The 8,607-nt window shown below is 56.8% G+C and overlaps 1 pseudogene; it reads right to left on the minus strand.

The window, feature by feature from the left end:
- Window positions 1–639: 639 nt before the first annotated feature.
- On the minus strand, window positions 640–2,467 carry LOC137463950 (zinc finger protein 239-like; annotated as a pseudogene).
- Window positions 2,468–8,607: the final 6,140 nt, after the last annotated feature.

The raw sequence follows: 8,607 nt of genomic DNA on the forward strand, positions 1-8,607 counted from the left end.
TTTTATATAGTATATTAATGTATCATAGCATAATTATAATAAAGAAATCATTCAGCCTTCTGAAATAAGTCAGACATCATCATTCTTCCCATTGGGTTCGCCGACAATTGTGGACATGTGCCCTGCCTTTGATAGCTTCAGAACACCCAAATCTTCCCAAATATTCTATTGAACCAACCCAAAATTCACCCCCAAATCCTGGTAAATGGTGCAGCTTTAGATCTCTTTGCCTAATTTCTTTATTTTCACCCCAGTTTTGGTTGTTTAGACATGGTGAAGAAAGAAATTATTTAAATTGAAAAGACCTAGAAGATCATGCAGCGCTGCTTGATGCCACCAGAGTAAATAACTGAACAGAGTGGGTGAGATTTTTTGGGGTGTAAAGTCAAGAAATCACTTTCTCCCAATGAATTTCCAGTTTAGATCAGAGTCCTGGTGGATGTTCCTGCCTCTGTGTTCATCCAGGTGCCTATGGGGATCCAGGAGGACATGGAGACCACCAGCCAGGTGTCTTCTCAGCAGGGATCACAGGGAATGTGGGTCACCAGGGCTCTGACCAAAGTGAGTCCTCCCATGGGGGATGGAGTTGGAGCAGTGCACAAAGCTCTTCCTGCAGTCCGGGCACTCACAGAGCTTCCCTTACTGGTGCCTCCGTTGGTGTTGGGTCAAGTGGGTGAAGCTCTTCCCACACTGGGGACACTTGTAGAGCCTCTCCCCGGTGTGGATGCGCCAGTGGGTGACAAGGGTGGAGTTTTGCTTGAAGCCCTTCCCACAGTCAGGGCAGCGGAAGGGCCTCTCCTCTGTGTGAATCCGCTGGTGCAGGAGGAGATTGGAGCTGGTCTGAAACCTCTTCTGACACTGGAGACACTCGTAGGGCCTCTCCCCCGTGTGGATGCGTTGGTGGATGGCGAGGGCAGAGCTGCAGCTGATGCCCTTCCCACACTCCCCACACTCGTAGGGCTATGCCTCGGTGTGGATCATCTGGTGGCAGATCAGGTTGAAACTCCTCCTGAAGCTCTTCCCACACTCCAAGCACTTGTAGGGCTTCTCCCCATGGTGAACCTGCTCATGGACCACCAGCTCCAAGATCTGGCTGAACCTCTGTCCACCTTCCTGGCACAGGGTGGGTCTTTCCTCCTCAGAGCACCCTGGACTGGGTTTGCAGCTCCTCCTCCTGTGGGATCTCCAGGGCTTTTCCTCCTTGTTGGATTCCAATGCTGTGGAGCTTCTCAAAACGGCCTTTTCCACGAGGTTCTGCCGCAGGGATTTGTCCTTCCTGGTCTCCATCCTCAGCTCCTTGTCTGAGGGAGGAAGGACAAGGAGACTATGAGATTTGCCCCTGTGCCAGAGTGAAGGGGAAGGAGATCCCCCCAGTGCCTCCCCAGCAGGACGGGGTCGGCAGTGGGGCTGTCCTGAAGCCGGGGGCCGTGCTGGGCTGGGAGGTGGAGCAGGAGAGAGGGGGAAAGGGGCAGTGACTTCCTCGTCACCTGCCTGGGTGTCCCAGGGCATCTTCCTCTTCCTCACAGCCTTCACCTCCATTTCACGAATGTCTGCGGATGGGAAATTCTGTTTTGGGAGGAAAACAAGGTATGAGCACACTGAGTTTTGTACTGGTTTGAAGGCAATCCAGGGGGACAGTCTAAGCCAGAATGACAATTGAATAAGAAAATTGAGCTCAAGGCAATGATACAGAAACACTGGCTTAATCTGACAGAGTCAGGATATAACCTGACACCCCGTTGGTCAGAGTGGTGGTACCCGTCTGATGAAATGGAGGCTCCAGCCCTGTTGGAGTGATGATCGTGATTCTGTCAAAGCAGTGATCCTGTAGAAGGGTCTGGTCTTCCTCTGAAGGTCCAGTGGTGGTAATGGAGCTCTTGTCCTCTGGGAATCCAGTAGGCAAGGTGGTCCTGGTGTTGGAAGGGTGAGATTATATCCAGGTAGGAATGCTTGGTTCCTCCCCCTGGGCAGAGCATCCCACAATGGGATGATGTAATTTTATCAGTCCTGCAGTGGCACTCAATGGCCCATTAACAGAAGATAGCCCCTGGAGGGCGTTATCAGGGCTGAGCCATGGAAGAGATAAAGAACACTGCCCCACCTGTTTATCACAGTTTATGAAGATGGTGACTGAAAACATACTTTGGGTTACATCTTACATTGCACCCTGAAACAGTGAGGCAATCCCTGCTCGGGGTGGGGGGTGAACACCACCCCCCTTTCCCAAACTGGCTCAGGTGTAAAACCCCCACCCTGGGAAGGCCCCCCACACAGGGGACAATGTCACACTTGCCCCACCTCAGGGGAGGTCTCTGTCCCTGTCACTCCCTTGCTTTCCCCCCTTTTCTCTTTCTTCCATCTCTTCCTCTACCTCACATTTACTGTTCAATAAAATCCACTTTGGATTTGGTCTTGTTAGCACCTTCATTGGGGCAGAGGCATCTCTCTAACAATTTTATTAACCAGACTGAGACATTATTTTGGCGCAGTGAGTTCAGGGCATTGTTGTCTGACCCCAAGTGTCTTTGACAAGAGCATGGTTTCCTCCTCTCAGGAGGTTCAGGCTCTCTCTGGAGGAACTCTTGGAAACTTCAATGCAGCTTCCTCTGAGCGACTTTTGGGAGAATTTATGAGGAAAATGGCTGTTATGGGTGGCCAGTGTAAATAAAATATTTTGTTATCCTTCCTAGAAAAGTTTGTTAAAATCACTGGAGGAAAGGGACCAAATGATACCAGCAAGACTGACAAGGATCATTCACCACAAGGTGAGGAACACAAGGCTATTAAAATCCTACCAAAAGCCCAGCTCAAGTGTCTAAATTCCCAAATAACTCCCGAATTCACAGGCTTGGAGGCTTTGCCAAATGTGAGAATCATTATTTTCTTCGTCCATGTCTCCTTTGTGACAGCTACACATAGCTTTGCCTTCCTTTGAAAAATCTGTATTGGGACAAATTTTCACTTTTCTTTTATCAGAACCTGCCAGTAGCTGAGCGGGAGCTGTGCAGGAACCGATGAAACTTGGAATTGCCACAGAATTGCTTCTATTGTCAGTTTATTCATGTTTGGGATTTGTTTGTGTTTCCATCACAAGTGACTTGTGGGAAAATCAAATATCTGTCAAGTATTTTATGCAGAGTTAAGTTTGATTTCTTATATCTGTTTAAAAACTCAAAAAACTCAATTTTTTTTTTTGTCCGGTCCGAGGGGATGCTCGAGGGGTCTCTGTGCCTCTTGCCCTGGGTGATGCTTGGGAGGGCTTGGGGGGGGTTGTCCCTGTCCCTGTCACCCCAGGCCATTCTCCAGGGGTCTCCATTGTTCTCACCCCAGGGAATGCCTGGGTGGTCTCCCTCCCTCTCACCCTGTGCCAGGGGGTGCTCGGGGCAGTCTCTGTCCCTCTCAGCCCAGGGGATGCTCGGGATCTCTGTCCTTTCACCCTGGGGGATGCTCGGGGGGTCTCCATCCCTCTGGCCTCAGGGAATGCTTGTGCAGGGCTGGGGACCAGGGGCTCTGTGTCCCTCTCACCGCTGAGGGTGCTCGGGGCTGGGCGGTCTCCGACCTTCTCATATCTGATATCCCTCCTCGGCCTGCCGGTACCGGGTGATCGCCACGTGGCACCCCCCAAGGTCCCTGCAGGGCCATTTCCGGCTAAGCTTTGGGGTCCTGCAAGATCCAAACATCCCCTGCCCTGCCAAACAACCCTGCCGGAGACCCCCCGATGGATTTGGGGCGAGCTCCCCCTCCCCGCTTCCCTGCGGTTCTGGGGGGGCGATGCCGGCGGAGCCGCAGGAGCCGCGGCCCGAGCGGGGGAACCGCGTGGGGTTGGGGCTGGGGCTGCTCCTCCTCCCGCTCCTCCGCTGTCCCTCCTCCCGCTCCTCTTCCTCCTGGTCCTTCTTTTCCTCCCGCTCCTCTTTTTCCCTTTCCTTTTCTCCCTCCTCTCTCCCTCCCGCTCCTCCTCCGCTCCCAGCCCGGCTCGGGCGGTGCCGACACGCAAAAGCAGCCGCGCTCTGCCCTGGGGGGGTTCCAAAGCGGCCCCGTCCCGCCAGGCACTGGGAGCGCTCCTGGAGGCACTGGGAACGATGGTGAGAGCACCGGGAAGGAGCTGGGAGCGCTCTCCCTCCCAGTACCGCCTTACTGGGAGCACTGGGAACGATGGTGAGAGCACCGGGAAGGAGCTGGGAGCGCTCTCCCTCCCAGTACCGCTCTTACTGGGAGCACTGGGAACGATGGTGAGAGCACCGGGAAGGAGCTGGGAGCGCTCTCCCTCCCAGTACCGCCTTACTGGGAGCACTGGGAACGATGGTGAGAGCACCGGGAAGGAGCTGGGAGCGCTCTCCCTCCCAGTACCGCCTCACTGGGAGCACTGGGAGGGAACTGGGAGCAAACAGCGCCCGGACGCGGCTGCAGCCGGCGGGGGCGGGGCCAGACCAAGGGGCGGGGCCATGCAAATACGGCGGGAGCAGCGCGGGGTTTGCTCGGTCACGTGAGGGCCGGGGGGGCTGGAGCGATGGCGGCGGCGTCGGTGAGAGGGGACAGGGACCGGGAATGGGGACAGGGAATGGGAATGGGGACAGGGACCGGGAATGGGGACAGGGAATGGGAATGGGGACAGGGACCGGGAATGGGGACAGGGAATGGGAATGGGGACAGGGACCGGGAATGGGGACAGGGAATGGGGACAGGGACAGGGAATGGGGACAGGGAATGGGAATGGGGACAGGGACTGGGAATGGGGATTGGGAATGGGAATGGGGACAGGGACCGGGAATGGGGACAGGGACCGGGAATGGGGACAGGAACCAGGACTGGGGACGGGGCCAGGGAATGGGACCAGGAATGGGGACAGAGACCAGGAATAGGACTGGGAATGGGAGCAGAGAATGGGGACAGGGACAGGGAATGGAGACAGGGACTGGGAATGGGGACAGGAACCAGGACTGGGGACAGGGACTGGGAATGGGACCAGGAATGGGGACAGGGACAGGGGGTCCTTGACCAGCTTCCCCAGAACCTCCACCAGGGTCTCCCAGTGCAACCGGAGCCGCTCAGCCTGGTGTCCCCAAAGCCCTGAGCAACCCCCAGGGCCCTCCCAGGAACCCTCCGGTCCCTCAAACCCAGCATCCCCCACATTCCCTGCAAGACCCCCATGTCCCCATCCTTGTCTTAGCTCAAGGTCTTTATTTTTACCTGCTTTTGAGGGTTTTGAAAGGGCAAAGAGAAATGAAAAGAAAAATCCAGGCCAAGGGGAGCCAGGAGGATGTGGAGCCCCCAGCCAGGTGTCTTCCCAACACGGATCAGCGGCACCACGGATCACCGGGGTTCTGCCCACCGGGGCTCACTGGGGATCATCCAGCACGGATCCTCCCGTGGGGGATGGAGCTGGAACAGCGCACGGAGCTCTTCCCACACTGGGGGCACTCGCAGGGCTGCCCTTGGGGGTGCCTCTGTTGGTGTTGGGTCAAGGCTGGGCTGTGTGAGGAGCTCTTCCCACACCTGGAACACTCGTAGGGCCTGGGACATCACCAGGAGCGGGGCTGGGATGTGCTCTGGTGCCTGGGACATCACCAGGAGCGGGGCTGGGATGTCCTCTGGTGCCTGGGACATCACCAGGAGCGGGGCTGGGACGTGTCCTGGTGCCTGGGACATCACCAGGAGCTGGGCCAGGATGTGCTCTGGTGCCTGGGACATCACCAGGAGCAGGGCTGGGATGTGCTCTGGTGCCTGGGACATCACCAGGAGCGGGGCCGGGATGTGCTCTGGTGCCTGGGACACCACCAGGAGCGGGGCTGGGATGTGCTCTGGTGCCTGGGACACCACCAGGAGCGGGGCTGGCTGTGATGCTCTCCGGTGCCTGGGACATGACCGGGGGCAGTGCTGGCTGGGGTCTGTTTGGTGCCTGTGAAGTTCCAAGGGCAGTGTCCCAGCGGGGCAGCTCTCAGTGTCCCCAGCAGGTCACAGTGTCCAGTGCAGCCCGTGCCAGCGGTCACTGCGCACACGGGGCAGGCTGGGCTGGACGGGGGTCGGGGCAGGAACGCCGCCCACGGGACTGGGCTCTCCCCCTGCCTCTGGGGCCCAGCCCCTGCTGGGAGCGCCTTGGGCAGGGCACGGGGCTGCTGCTGGGCCAGGGGGACAGGCCTTGCCCCCTGCCAGCTGCCCGCGCCCCTCTGATGCCTGTCCCACGTCCCTGTGGCTCCTGTCCCCACCACTCCCCACCACCTTCACTCCCTCCATCAAAGCCCCACTCAACCTCTGCACCGTGACCTCTGGAAAGAAAGAAAGAATGAAGGAAAGGAAGTGTTGTCTCTTCACCCTGGCTGGATGCCAGGCACCCACCAAAGCTGCTCTCTCACTCCCCTCCAGAGATGGCCAGGAGAGAGAAAACAGAAGGAAGGCTTCATGGGTTGAGTTAAGGACTGGGGCAGATCACTCAGCAAATGCCATCAGGGGCAAAACATTTTCGAAATCAGAGATATTAGTGGAATTTATTGCTATCCAGATCAGGGCAGGATAGTGAGAAGTAAAATAAAGCTTTAAAAACCCCTTCTGCCCATCCCTCCCTCCTTCCCAGCTCTACCTCCTCCCCCAGTGGGTGCAGGGAGACAGGGAATGGGGGTTCTGGTCAGGTCATCACCTCTTGTTTCTCCTGCTGCTCGGGGAGAGGAGTCGTTCCCCTGCTGTGCTGGGGTCCCTCCCTGAGGCACTTCTCCATGAACTTCTTCAAGGTGAGTTCATCTCAGGGACAGCAGTTCTTCACAAACTGCTGCAGCGTGGCTCGCTATTCCATGGGCTCACAGGTCCTAGCAGGACCCTGCTCCAGCGTGGGCTCCTCTCTCCAGGGGTTTGCAGGTCCCTCTCAGGTCCCTGCTCCAGCACAGGTTTCTCGTGGGGTCACAGCTCTGCTCAGGCATCCCCCTGCTCCGGCACGGGCTCCTCCAGGCGCTGCAGGTGCATCTCTGCTCTCCGTGCCCTCCATGGGCTGCAGGGGCCCAGCTGCCTCACCAGGGACTGCACCAGGCAATCAGCTCCAGCACCTGGAGCAGCTCCTGCCCCTCCTCCTGCCCTGCCCTGGGGTGTGCAGAGCTGTTCCTCTCACATGTTCTCACCCTGCTCTTCCCTGCTCACAGTTACATCTACATGATCAGCAGTTTTTGTTTTCTCAAATCTCTTATCCCAAAGGCGTTACCACCATTTCTAACTGGCCCAGCCTTGGCTGGTGGCCGGTCCATCCTGGAGTGGGCTGGAATTGACTCTGTGGGACATGGAGGAGCAGCTGCTCTCACAGAAGGTGCTCCTAGAGCCCCTCCCTTACCAAAACCTGGCCATGCAAACCTCGTATAAGTATGGTAGGGTTTTTATTACCATTATGATTTCAATGATCTCTATTTTTGCTATTAATGGTACAGTTGTTATTACTAGTATTTTTAGTCTTTTTGACTCAATAGTGGCTATAGTAGAAACAGGTTCTTCATTGCAAATAGAAGTTAGAATTTTGTCAGCCTCTTGCCCTGCCCTGTTCTGTGTCATTGCTGCGTGTGAAGCCGCTGCTGCCAGGGCTCCCCATTTCCCTGGTTTGGGAAATTCCATGGCATTGCTCCCATGTCAGAAAGAGAGGGCTCATTCCATTCAAATGGATTGCCTGAGCTCTTCTAGTCCCACTGTTGGAAGCTTGTTTTCTAACGTTGACTTTCTCAGCTTCTGTTAACATTTGTGATTTTATAACAAAATGTTCTCGGATGTGATTTTCCAAGATTCTCTAATCAGCTTTCAGTTTGCTCTTGGATTTCTTAATGGTGTGTCCGAACCGAAGGCAGCATTTTGGGTGGGAAGGCTTCAGTCGGAGCTGGGATTGCCTCAGCAGCAGCTGGTTTTGCACATGTCGGCAGAGCTAACAGAGATTCCGGGAGCTGAATATTCTGCCTCGTTCGGAAGCCGCAGTGCCCGGCTCGGGGGAGCTGCGCTGGGAGCTGCAGGTTGTGCCGGGGCCGGGCAATGGCCGGAGCCCCCGGCAAGGGCCGGCGATGGACACCGACCCTTTGCTGGGCAGGGGCTCGGGGCCCTGCGGCGCCGGGCGGTCGGTGCCCGGTCACGGCGGGACTGCGGGAGCCGGGAGCAGCGAGAGAGCCCGGGCGGAACATCAGCACCGGGGCGGGCACGGCCTGGGAGGGGGCACAGCCCGGGGGTCCCGCGGAGCCTCCCTGCTCCAGAGCCGCAGCTGCGACAGCGGGGCCGCTGCCGGGATCTTTGGGGCAGGGAGAGCCGCAGGCGGGCGTTCCAAGTGCCTCCTTCGGGGCAGGATTTTGTCCCGGTGTGGGGGAATTCCCGCGGGCTGGGGCCGCTGCCGAGCGCCGCCGCCTTTCCCGGGAGCCCCCGGACAGAGCTCTCTGCTCGGGCTGTGAAAAACACGCTCACTCTCCTGTGAAAATTAAAACATTTTAATACAGGACGATAGGAGAAAAGGACCATAGAGCAAAGGTTGTTACGGCCGTGTGCATCTTGGCACTGAACCAGGAGCACACTTATCTCTGGAGATGCCCATTAAACACCTTTTCACTCCCATCAGCCTGTTGCATATTCATAGGCCCTTATGCATAGTAAACTTTTTTCCCA

Source organism: Anomalospiza imberbis, chromosome 32 (assembly GCF_031753505.1).
Source record: "Anomalospiza imberbis isolate Cuckoo-Finch-1a 21T00152 chromosome 32, ASM3175350v1, whole genome shotgun sequence".
Lineage (NCBI taxonomy): Eukaryota > Metazoa > Chordata > Aves > Passeriformes > Viduidae > Anomalospiza > Anomalospiza imberbis.